General features: G+C 40.4%; 1 protein-coding gene and 1 long non-coding RNA gene across 3 annotated transcripts in view; both read right to left on the reverse strand.

Annotated features, from left to right (window-relative positions):
• The window catches only part of ABLIM1 (actin binding LIM protein 1), a 224795-nt gene extending 214419 nt beyond the window's left edge, over window positions 1–10376 (reverse strand). Inside the window, exons 1-2 of the mRNA XM_026851367.1 lie at window positions 10285–10376; window positions 9710–9793 (exon numbers count right to left, since the gene is read on the reverse strand). The gene's annotated coding sequence lies outside the window, so the exon portion shown is untranslated. The remainder of the gene's footprint in view (window positions 1–9709; window positions 9794–10284) is intronic.
• A 33-nt stretch (window positions 10377–10409) lies between these two features.
• Window positions 10410–11240, reverse strand: LOC113481586. Of its 2 annotated transcripts, none has more exons than XR_003398704.1 (3): window positions 11146–11240; window positions 10871–10972; window positions 10410–10461 (listed from the first exon to the last, which is right to left on the reverse strand). It is a non-coding gene; the product is annotated as an uncharacterized LOC113481586 (long non-coding RNA). The 2 variants fall into 2 exon arrangements; XR_003398705.1 differs by having other exon boundaries at window positions 11098–11240.
• Between the last annotated feature and the right edge of the window lie 33 nt (window positions 11241–11273).

Raw genomic sequence — 11273 nt, forward strand, 5'->3', positions numbered from 1 at the left:
GGCCCAGAGGCTGCCCCGCTCCGGGAGGGGCTGGCTAGAGGAGGGGTGGGCTGGCACCGTCAGCGGCGGCGCGACAGCCGCGCCGCCGGTGCGGGACCTGGCGCTGAAGTCTGTGCCACAACTTGAAATTCACCCACCGGACAGCACCCGAGCGCGGCAGCTACACAGCCGCATGTCTGTACGTCAAGAGTATAGAAACGGAGAAACGGCAGCAGTGTTGTCTGCGGAACAACCTTGGCATTACCATACAGAAGAGAGCACCCAGCTGCCTCCTGGCACCTTAAGAAAAGCAGCAAGCAACGGACGGCAAAGCACCGAAAAAGAGTGGACACCCCTCCCCACGGCAGCCGACCCTCCAGTCTCATCAACCCAAATACTCCCAAGCCACGCTAAAAAGAACCCTCCTATGCCACCAGTTCAGTAGATGCTGGCAAGAGCTAAGCAAAACAACAATCTCGTTTGTCAAGAATAACAGGTTAGAAGACCACATCAGAATAGTGAAACTAAAACATTAGAGCAGGCTCTTATCAATTTCAGAATGGGCAACTATGAACTCAGAAACAGAAAGCGCAATCTGTGATGTTCAGTGAGCAGCCAGCATGCAAACTAAATGACAGGAGAGACTGAATCACACTCCTCCACTCTGCTCTACCATCCACTATATACATCTTCATACGAGCAAGAAGCCTACACGATTCTTCCATCAAAAAAGCCAATTAGCAAAATCTTTGTATCTAAGAGAGGTGGTGAAGATTTAATTATGGTGTGTCCACAGAGCTGACACGGATGCTAGTAACAGATGTCTCACACGCTCCCGCGGCCGTTTGGAAGTGCAGCCCAGGCAGAGTACCTGCTCCATCAGGCCAACCCCCTGGCAGCACTTCCATGCCACTCACCTTCCCCATCACGCCAGCGGAGCAGGGAGTGCAGATGTATGAGAAAGCATGGAAGCAGCAGCATAATGGAGCACACACATGCCTTCTCTTTGGGTGATACACACACACAAAAAATGAATCGCCACATCAGTTTGTCTGAATTCGTGTTCATGCTCACACACAGCAATGACTTTTAGTCATATCTAGCACTATTTGCCGTGGATTACCCCAGTGTCCCCCACAATTCAGTTCAACCACACTCCTTATGTCATTCTGTTTTCTTGCCCATTGCAAATGTTTCTGAATCCTGCAGCAGGAATGAAATAAATCTCAAGTTGTTCTTCTCATTCCAAACTCCTATGGCATTATCCCGAGTTGGTGATCTGGCATCCACTTGAAAAAGTTCCTTTCCCTGTCTTTTCCGAAATGAGTAGAATTTTCCACTTGCAAACAACTCAAGTCATCCTTCTTGTCCAAAAGAGCCAAGGTTTTCCTCAGTCAATGTAGTATGACAACATTTTGTATTTTTAATTGAGTAATTTCCTATGTACTTCCTTCGGTGACTTTCTGACTAGCACTATCAAGGGTTCTCCTGTGTGATACTTAATAGATGGCATTAAAAAGGAGGTTCAGGAACACACAGAAATTAGCTTCTTAATGAAGAACTTCCTTTCTTTATACTGTTAGGAAATAGGAAGAGAAAGGCATTTGTAACTTGGGTTTCTACAGAACACAAGGAGTTTATTCCATTCACCATGTAAAGTCTCTAAGGCAGAGAAGTTCAACAGACATGCTGGTCAGAGAATGCTAAAATGGATCTGATACAGTACTTTTTTATTAATAAGAGCTCTTTAGTTGGGTTTCCAAAGGAATTGAGGCTGATTGAGTTTTATTTTCTTGTCTTTCCCCTTGAATAATTTCCAGATTTGGATATGGAGAATTGAAATTCAAGTTGACTAAAAGGTATAATTCAGAAAGAGTTCTACATCCCTACAAATTTTGTAGCAATTAGCACTTAAGAAGAGAAATTAAAATGAAGGAGAAAAGCTGCAGTGGAAACTCAACAGTCACCAGTTCTCGAGGGCACATCTTCAGTAGCCACAAGTACCAGTCAGGCAACCTGCATGGGTGCAGCTGAATCAGCTCCTGTAGTTGCTCTCCTGCCAATATCTAGGGAAATGTGGAGGGAAGCTGAAGAGGGTGGAAAAGGGAAGTACAGAGAAGTGAAACACCATTATTACTAGTTCACAGATGAAGACCTCAGATACTTAGATAGGAGACATTGAGTCAGAAAAGATGGACAAGCCAATCCAAGCGTTCACTGCTGCTTCTGCAAGGGGCAGTCACAGGCTCTGCCACCCACTCCCTCTGCTCTTAAGCAACCTATCTGCTCCTGCGTCCCTCACTGTAGCACCACCATCACCACTGGTTTGATCCTCAAGGAACTACTTTAGCTCATTAATTAGCAAAGAATTGCACTGGCTTAGTTTTCTGCCAGGCAAGAAACCACAGGCTCAGATAAACACTGGAGCTGACAGAAGGCGAGTGCAGAACTGAACAGACAGGAAGGGGTGAGGAGGAACCATTAGAGGGAAAAGAGATGATCCTTTTGAGCAGCAGCAAGCAGTTGAACTGTTTGATTGACTGAGCCATTTCCTGACTACTTTAGAAGTCCATTAAGGAGCAGTGATTGACACTGTTTTATTCCAGGCATCTACCTGAGGCTTCTGAATTAGTCAGCTGGGAAGCAGGATCCTACCTCCTACATTCTCCTACTGACTGTACAGACAGCCTAGGCTTCTAACTCAAGTTAGACAGTATAAACTGAAGCACTAAGGTCAACATTTCTTACAGGTATTTGGGCTTTAAGAGATGCAAACAGGCACCTTGGGATTTTTAGATGCCCGAACATTTTTATATATTTACCAAACAATAGGTGTTTTCAAATCCCCCATTGGTATTTTCAGGTGCTTAAATGCCCTTGAGGAGCTAAGTATGTTGTCTGAGATCACAGAAAAAATCTATGTCAGAGCAAAGAATATAATCTGCATCTTCAAATACAAGTATCCTAAATATTGGACTGTATTCTCTGTGTAGCATACCTTGCTGTCACTTAGCCGCTGTGTGAATATATGAAAGAAAATTTCAGTTTTTCTTCCATTAAGTAAACTGATTTTAGACAAACAAAGCTCTTAGAAGAATGGCAATGTCCAGCTAACCCGTAAATTTGAAATGTGAAAACATTAATTATTACTGAACTTACAGCCAATACATTGCCCCACGCATGATCTGCACAGCAACATGGATGAGAATCTCTCCTTTTGCTCAGCAGCTTTTGGACCAAGACTCAGACACCTAACACCAGACACCATACCATCTTTGTAATATGCTGTATCTGTGTAATACATCACTGCAAGTTTTGTGCTTTGGCTTTCCAACATTTTGTTGGTACCAACCCCTACAGTTTCTGCCCTTCTCCCTACCCTTGCCCCCCACCCCTTCAAAAAGAAGAAATAAACTATTGATATTTTTAGCATTGATTCTTCAGAAAATTAGGTTTATAATGTCATTGTTTGTCCCTCATCACTTTTGAACCAGTTTGTCACACACAAAAGTAGGACAGTAGTTTTAAAAATAATTAAGATCTCATCAGTTGTATGTAAATTATTTTTTTTCATGAAAATCAGGGGAGAGTGACTTAGCACAGATGAAAAAGCAGGTAGAAGTCAGCGTTACATCTTTCTCTGATGCAGATAACTCATCAATCAGAACACACCCATCTTTGCACAACACAGTATATTTCCTCTTGAAATCAGATCACAGTTACAAAAGTTACAGAGGTTTTTTTGAACAAAAGACAAATTCTTACAGAAGTAGACTTCAAAGAACAACTTCTGTGGGTGAGGCAAATGGCAAGGATGGCCAGGACTGGCCTGAATAATCTATTTAATTTATTTCATTGAACTGATCTTGGGATGCTGAAGAATGATGGAAACTACAGGATTTTTCTACAAGTTTTTACCACATGTTCCACCATAACTCCACTAGCTCCTTTCTTAGGGAAATCAAATCTATAGTAGTCATAATAGAAAGGAACAAAATCTGCAGCATTACTAAGTCTTATGATTTAATCAGAATTTTAATAAGCTCACAATAAATAGTTCTCTGTGACATGAATGACATGAAAGCAAGACAGCTCTCTTACTTTCAACATAAGACTCTTACTAGAATCTGCAATTAGTCAGTAATGGACAGCATATTCACATAAATACACGGTCTTTCACTGATTTCACTGAGCTTCAAGGGCAGCTCCAACTAATCTCTTTAGAGAAAAGTTCGCATTTATATCTTTCAAAGGACAACTGAGCTCCAAATTATTCAGAGCAAATATTAATAGAAATGCTTTACTGAAAGGCTTTTTTTTCCCCCCAAATATCCCACATATATAAAGAGACCTAACCTTCAAAAAAAAAGGAAAAAATCAAAGTTAGAAAGATCCCCTGAGTGAGACAAATCGCAGTCATCTTCCTTAATTTTTTCACTGCATAGAACCAGTTTTCTTAATACTCTGCATGTTATTCAACCCTCCATATTGTCTGTGGTATATGCACTTTTAAGGCAAAAAATGTGATACTGAAGCTATGTTATCCTAAGTCAGACTCAAGAACTCAAAATTTTTTACATGTATTATGTAAGATCATATAAACTCTATAGGTTTTATACAACCAATAAATATTGGTGATTCTGGCAGCTAAGGAAAAGCTCCCAAATAAGCCTAAATTGCACTTGCATCAAAATGGCTGATGTACCTGTGGGAACTCAGGACACAAGAGCCAAAATGACAAATTCACTTCTGAGAGTCAGGTTTGGAAAGATCAGCCAAATGTTGGCCAGCATTTACTGCTGAAGAACTTCAGCATCACCCTTATGTGTGTATCCTTATCAGGACGGTCCCAACAAACTCGAATCTTGGAAAATTCCTGAAGGGATTTCAAAAAAGAGAAAAACACTTTTCTTCTCTGGTTAGTCTTAACCAGTACACTCAGGTACACATATTCTGGCTGTTTTCTTGCTTTTGCCTATTGACATCTACCAGTCAATTTATCTGTTGTATGTGTGAGATACTTAAAGCTCACGTCTAGCTGAGTTTTCTCATGCAATTTTTTTCTTTCAATAAGTTTAAAAAAACCCCCCTACAAACAGAAGGTTTCATTTAGTCATACTTTTTTTTTTTTTGTCCACTTTTGAATCTGTTTGAGTTTAGGGCTGATACTAATTCTGCACAACATTCAATTGTTTATTCCCCAGCAAGTCAGATAGAGACTGCTGTGGAATGGATAAATAGAGATGCCTGCAGATGACTGAATTCTCTAGTTCAAGCACATTGCTGGACTAAAACACGAGGCCAGGCTGCCCTCTGCGGGCTATCATCTAACACTGGGATGAATGGTTTAGCAGCAGCTCATGGAAATTGATTAATGCTAGTACAAGATTTCTACGTGTATTTCGACGTATGCTGTACATGTAATGCCAAATATAACAACTGGCTTTCTGTTGCCTGGTTGTTACTGCTGGAGAGGAAGAAGGAAATGCAGAGTGCCCATTGGATACAGCAGTCAAGAACTCCAGGTACAATAACAGCTCAATATGACACCACCTGGGAATCCCTGGGAGACCCGGAGAGTCAGGGATAACAGCTTCTGAACATAAAATCAGAGAAACTAAATGGATGGAAATACTTCACTTGGCACATAAGCTGCCAGGCAGGAATCAAGGACACTGCATTACAGCACCACTCCAAGATTTAATCAGGAGCAGGTTCCATTATATTAGGCATATTACAAACACAGGTCTGCTTACTTCAGCATTTCACAACATGAGGACTGAATGTCAAACTAGTTCAAAGCAGCCTGAGGCAGAAGAACATGCATGAGCAACAGAAACATTTCTGGATGACCCTGGGTCTACTACAGACTTCATTTTCTTTGCTTGTTGTTAGTAATGCCTCCAGCTCAGTTCCTTAAAGGCTTCATCCAAGTGCAGACACTTGTTCCTACAGGGCTGATGACTCAGAATTACAAAGGATCAAGTTGTACATGCTTTTTCTGGAAATGTAGTTTGGCTCAGAGTACAGCTTCTGAGCATGAAATTCTAACTGAAAGATTGGCTCCCTCTACCCTCACCTACAAGTAAAATAATGCAATGGTGATATACATGGTCACTCTCACCTCTTTGGTGAGTCAGTTGTCAGGGAGGTCCAGTCTGTGAATACAAGACCCTTCCTACATTGACTGGGGTTGCAGAGATGCAAATATCATGTGGGATGTGATAACGACAGGGGTAAATCAGTATCTGCATAAACTCAAATCAGTCCTGTAGCTTCAAATAACAGCATCTGAGAATCAAGTGCGACAAGTGAACTGCTATGATGATGGGCTGTCATGTGTAGCAACCAAAGCTTTTACAAGCCAAGTAACAGGGAGCAGTTAAGCCTAGAGTTAACATTACTAGTTGGTATACTAACTCATTCTACACAGGATAAACAGGGTTATTTTTTTCCCCAAAAAATAGCTATGAGGGATTCTCTCTGAATCTTGCTGCTTGTGTCCTACTGATGAAACCAGACTATCTGTGCCCTCTCCTGGTGAGAGCAGGTTCCTACCAAGAAGGCATGAACAGAACTCGGGAGTTACTGACCAACTTCCCGGTATAACAAAACATTGGAGAACATCACTGAACTTTTGTCACGTAACTCTATGGATAGTGATCACTGAAGAGCATTGTGACAATATTATTTGGACTTTTCTAGATAAATGTGCTATCAATAATTTTAAATTAATCATGAAGCCACTACTGAGTACCTTGCAACATAAATATTTCAGACATTTCAAAATTAAGGCATTTTACAATGCCAAAATTTAATATCAGGCTCCATGAAAGACTTCAATTATGCCTCAGGACAAAGATATCTGAATTGAAACTCCGATAAAATCCTACTTTTATTGTGGACTAATGTGAACATCTGCTGAAAGTTTTTATACTTGCATAGCAGTAGAGTGCCTGAACTACTTTGCATAACTCATATTGACTATCAAGATCAGCTTTTGCTTATGATTAAACAGATTATGTGATGACATTTTAGGGATGAACAGATTATAGCCCTAAATCCAAACATGTAAGTAACAATGAAATCTTATTATGCATTAGAAAACAACCAATGCAAGAGCTGATCTGAAAATTACTCAAGACATCTCCTAGTAGGGTCAAGGATAAGCACCTAAATTCTCCCCAGAAATACATATACATTCTGGTCGCTAGACTTCCCTCTTTTCAAGTACACAGATGAATGATTGAGGGAACCTGTTTATAACAGCTGGACCACTCAATTATTTTTTTTTGCAACACTTTGGGGCAAAATCGTTTAATGTCTATTTATACCACATTCAGACTCTTTCAGTCATTAAAGCTGTGCTATAGCATAAACCCAGAAATTTTCCTTAACCTCTTTGCTTCAGCTTCCACTACAAGAACAAGTAAACTTGTGGTCCTTGCTAACCTGCAGACGGCAGTGAAACTGACTAAGGTCTAACTGATCATATTTGAGAGTATTTTATCTGGTTTCAATAATTTATTATTTGCTAACACTTGCAGATACTGTATGGCAGAAGATTCATATATTCACTTATAGAGGAAAGGCTGCATTTTAACACTTCCAGTGACATAGAAACATCTGAGGAAAAGATGATGTGTTTGGAAAATAAATGTCTCATTTCACTGACAACATGTCCTTCTGACCTCCTTGTGGTCTCCTTCACAATCCATCATATAAGCTAAAGCAGGGTAGTACAGAGAGCATAACTGAAGTACAAATATAAGAAATAGCCTACAGGGCATGCGTATTTGTCCTTCCAGCCCAGTGTTGTGTCTTCCACAGTAGCAATGAGTGATGGTGTAAAAAGACACTTGCAGATGTGACAGGTAAGCAATTAGACAATACATTACTGACTAGGAAATTTGTAATCAATCAGAAGACAAATGAATGACTCTACAGATGGAGTAGATGTGCAGATGTGGAGCAGGATGTACAGACCACAAAATGACTGAAAATGGGATATAAAGAAATACTGTGTGAGCTCTTGAGATGGTGCTACTAGTGAATCAGCAAGGAGGAAGGTGTTGCACACAGCTGAGGGCACAGACAGCCAGAAAATTCATGATGGAAAATGACAGCAAACAGAAGCATGTATGGTACTACATATAAGACACTGATGAAACCTGGGAGAAGCAATCCCACTGTATGCTGTTTGGTATCCACTGCACAAAATGCTTGCTTTCTATAATAAAGTCCAGAATCAGAAAGGTATGAAGATGATTTCAAACATCTGTTTAGCCCCCCTCAAAAGCAGAGATCATGCTGAGCTGCTAACACTTCATTCTTTATTTCATCCAAGTAGTCATTGAAAACATAGATGTCAATGTGGTAATTATAAACACAATAAATTCCTGTGCAGAATACAAACAGATATTATGCATAGCTCTACTAGCATGTTTTCATTCAGGGGCACAAAAATGTACCTTCCAAATCCTCAAACTCTCTGAAGCAGAAGTCGAAACTGCAGGAAGTTCTTCTGTAATGTAGAAAAATACATCCATTAGAGACTGGCCTGGTGCCATCAATCTAAATAGCAGAGAGGTTTTCAGATAGAAAGGCTAGCACATTATCTCACTGTCTTGTTCCATTTAAAGTGATTTAATCTAGAATATTTCATTAATTTGTAAGAAGGAAAAACGTTAGTTCCCAAAAGCTCTATCAATTAAAACAGCCTCGCTTTCAAGCAAGTGTCTTAACTCACATTCAAGCAAAACACTCACTGTGTGTGCCACCCCAAAAAAAAAACTACCTTGCAAAAAAAAAAATACCCCCAAACCAGCAGAACTCTTCTCTCAAGAGTATTAAAGTAAGTAGAAATACTTGTGTTTATTTCAGTGGAAACAACATCAAGCATGAGCAGGTGAAGATGTATTGTTGCATATGACATTGGTAGCCTGTCCATAACTGAGTCATCTCCAACTGAATCCCCTCCAGTGAGAACAAGAAGTATCCAAACATAATGTAACCTCACCTGAGGTCAGTTCTTTTGCACTGACACTGGTGAAATAATTTTTCCATTAAGTTTCAGTGATTTGCATTACTACTGGTCTGCCAATATTTACCTAATATTCCCAGCAGTAAGAAATGCCTCCGTATACTTGACAAATCTGAGAATACTTTTGAAGACCATAAACCCCCCACATCTACAGTTTGCAACACGTATATGCACCACAGACTGGATTCTGCAGTGTGACTACAAATTCAAGCTCAATATATTGGCAAATAAATGCAGGGTTATTTGCAGAGACACGGTTTGTTTAATAGGTTTAAGGATAATCATATAATTGTGTTATTTTCTTTGTTTTCTTTACTGCAAGCCATTTCATATTGAGGAGTCCTAATAAGAAGTCACTTTTACAACAAAAACCTGAATTTCAACCACAATTAAATCTTCTGTTTTTAAAAAAATTATTTTATATACATCAGGCACTCTTAGAATAGTTAGGCCTTCAGGCGTTAGAAAAGCTTTACCTCACCATCTGTGAAGAAGTGACTTATGATTTCATAAATTGTGAGGTATGCTTAGGAATACTCTCACTATTATAAAACTGTCTCCTTTTATACCTTCATGATACCTTACTGTTTCTTTATTCATTTTGCTCCTCAGAGATGGGAAGGCCCAGGCATACCCAAAAGACATTTTTGCAAAAACAAATGGATTGCAAAGAACATTTTAAATTACCATGTTCTCTTAGACATCTTAATGAAGCATGTGTGCCTTAAATCCACATTTTCTTCAGAAACGATGCAGGCTCCAAAATGGTATCTATGGTGAGAGAATGGAAAGGTCCCCATTAACACGGTCAACACCCTCACATTGATGGGAGAAAAGCTGTACCACTACTCAGCCCACTTGCTGACAACATGTTTGCATTCAAACCTACAACTTGTCATTTGTTTTTCTTTTTTAAATAAAACCAGTACAAACCTGCAATACAAACCATATAAGCAGGTTGGATGTAACCCCTGAATTTTACTTATAATCTACAAATAAATACGAGTATTTACATATAAAAAATACATATAAATTATTAATAATCGGCTTTGCCTCCTAGACCATACTTTAAAAGTCTACCAGAACTTTTAATGTTAAATCATAGAAGATAGGCACCTTCCAAATGCAGCATCCATCCAGTTAATAATTACCTAAACACAGAGGTAGTACATATGTTTCATCACATGACTACACATACAGAAAATGTACAATTACCCACAATAAGCAGATTAAAAAAAACCCCCACAAACAACCATAATTACCTTTTAAGTTTATGTTATTTGATATGTCTGGATTTTGAGAAGGAAATAGCTAGCTCTGGTCCTTAGCCCCTTCAGCAAAGGTGTCCATATACCATATAACCATATATAACCATATAACCATATTCCATATAACCAGTATTTACTTCCATACAGTACTTGGACCGTAGCTCTCCACGCCTGCAAAGCAAGGAGGTAGTAACAACAATCAGTACGTCAGAACCACTAGTAATGCTTCATCACAAGGTCAACAGTCATAGTCAGACTTCCCAAAAAACACAATTTAAAGCACAGCAGTTAAATAGTTTTGTCCTGTCTTTTGATTCATCTCTCTCTGCTATGCTAGCTTATGAGGAAGTTGTTCATTCACCTCCAAAAATCAATGAGGTTTGTCTCCATTTGGTACTACAGGTTGTCTTCCCTTTCCCATACTGGCCCGTCACCTTCCCTACAGTTCACTCTCCTCCCTGAGTGCCAAATCAATGCTGTTCCCCTTTACTTCCAGTTGCCCAGCACCCAACTGTAGTTCTTCCCAAAACATCACACCACCCACCAGCTACATCTACAACCTCTGCTCACCCCATCTTACCTCTGCTTTTCCCATGGCACAGGAAAATGGCAGGGATGATCTTTTCCTCTTAAGTATTTGGTTTGGAGGTGACATAAGGCCTCATTTGTCTCCTTCAAAGCTCTGGAGACAAAAAAAAGAGCAGTGAAACAGGTAACACGCACACTGCGAGAAGCCCTCTCCTGCCGCGGCACACTGCGAGCCCCAGGAGGGCCGCAGTCACCCGGGACCATGCACCAACTTCTCACCCTGCAGCCACAAGGACGTCACTGACTTCCTGAGCTCATCACCCTTACACTGCTTCGTGGCATGTCATTGCTTCCCCGAGGGCCTCACAGACGGTGGCAGGTCCCAAGTGACCCGGCAGCCGGGCCTCAGGCCGCCCACCCCAGGGCTGCTCCTACCCGCACCCGCCAGCACGGCG

Source organism: Athene cunicularia, assembly GCF_003259725.1.
Source record: "Athene cunicularia isolate RWA chromosome 6 unlocalized genomic scaffold, athCun1 chr6_part1, whole genome shotgun sequence".
NCBI lineage: Eukaryota > Metazoa > Chordata > Aves > Strigiformes > Strigidae > Athene > Athene cunicularia.